The sequence below is a fragment of the Capricornis sumatraensis genome, chromosome 1, assembly GCF_032405125.1.
Source record: "Capricornis sumatraensis isolate serow.1 chromosome 1, serow.2, whole genome shotgun sequence".
Lineage (NCBI taxonomy): Eukaryota > Metazoa > Chordata > Mammalia > Artiodactyla > Bovidae > Capricornis > Capricornis sumatraensis.
Genome location: NC_091069.1, coordinates 190,694,530 through 190,696,044, shown reverse-complemented (window position 1 = coordinate 190,696,044; position 1,515 = coordinate 190,694,530). Strand labels below are relative to the sequence as shown.

The 1,515-nt window shown below is 38.5% G+C and overlaps 1 pseudogene; it reads left to right on the top strand.

The window, feature by feature from the left end:
- The first annotated feature begins 774 nt into the window (after window positions 1-774).
- LOC138076552 (U6 snRNA-associated Sm-like protein LSm5 pseudogene) lies at window positions 775-1,034 on the top strand (annotated as a pseudogene).
- The last annotated feature ends 481 nt before the right edge of the window (window positions 1,035-1,515 follow it).

Below are 1,515 nucleotides of genomic sequence, written 5' to 3'. Positions count from 1 at the left end.
ATATAAAACACAAAACAATAGGTAGCAAAACTATCCCCTCAAATCTAAATATTATCCTAGCAGCACAGTCTTAATTGGAGGCAAATTTTACTTGAATACTTTCCAGTTGCAGGGAGAATTTGCATAGCAAAGAGATGAATGCTTTATTTGGGCTTCCCTGATGGCTCAGCGGTAAAAGAAGCTGCTTGCGATGCAGAAGATGCAGGAAAGGAAGGTTTGATCCCTGGGTGGGGAAGATCCCCTGGAAGAGGAAATGGCAACCTACTCCAGTATTCTTGCCTGGAAAATTCCATGGACAGAGGAGCCTGGTGGTCTACAGTCTGTGGGGTCACAAAAGACTCAGACACGACTAAGCAACTGAACACATACACAAATGCTTTAATCAGAATTAATCTGAGTTTGAGACCCGCATTCCCTAAAGGTGGAACTAAAGAAACTTGCAGGTAATTAGCATGATCATGAACACAAAGAGGACCACAAGGTACTGAGCACAGATTGAGAGCGCTCAGCTGACTCTGGGAGGGATATTGTGAATCTCGAATTCCAACCGTATATTAGCTGTTAAAATTAGTCCAAGGCAATAACATTATAATTTATATTTCTGTATCTAAGTTGCCCGATCATAACTTACAAGGAACTGACACCAAGTTTTCCCAAGAGGAGTGCTTATGTATAAGCAGAGAAATATTTGCAATACTTCTACCTTCAGTTTCACAGAGAAATGTTCTACCAATTGCAATATAAAAAATTGTTATTGGCACTTCCGGCGTAGCCATGGCGGCTAACGCCACTAACCCGTCGCAGCTGCTTCCTCTAGAGCTTGTGGACAAGTGTATAGGATCAAGAATTCACATTGTGATGAAGAGTGATAAAGAGATTGTTGGCACACTTCTGGGATTTGATGACTTTGTCAGTATCCTTTTAAAAGTGAAATCACACCAGAAGGAAGAAGAATTACTAAATTAGATCAAATTTTGCTAAATGGAAATAATATAACAATGCTGGTTCCTGGAGGAGAAGGACCTGAAGAATGAATGAATTTCCTTGACGTATGCTTAGGTTCTGTTTTCTTTTATAATGACAACAAAATAGAATTTTTTTTTAACCTTTTAATGTTTGTATTCTGTGAAGCCAAGTTTCCCGTTAAAGGGAAATGCTTTGAAGATGCATTGTAAATACCCATTTTTGTAAGTTAATCATGGTTATACTGGGAAAAGAACAGTTTGTTCTTTGAAGACAGAAATAAATGTGTTTTTGTTAAAAAAAAAATTGTTATTGTATTTTTATTAAAGAAATCCTCTTCAGGTAGAGATTAGGTGTGTGAGACTGAGATCCCATCCTCACAAGTCTTTACTTTGACCCTTAAATTTCCCACCCTGACTTATTTACTTCACAGCACCTGTCACCACCTGAAATTACATTATTTATGTTTGCTGGTTGACTTGCTTATGTGCAGTCTCCTCCATTGCCATGTGAGCTCTGTGAAGTCAGAACTTGGATCACCCAGTCTTTGTG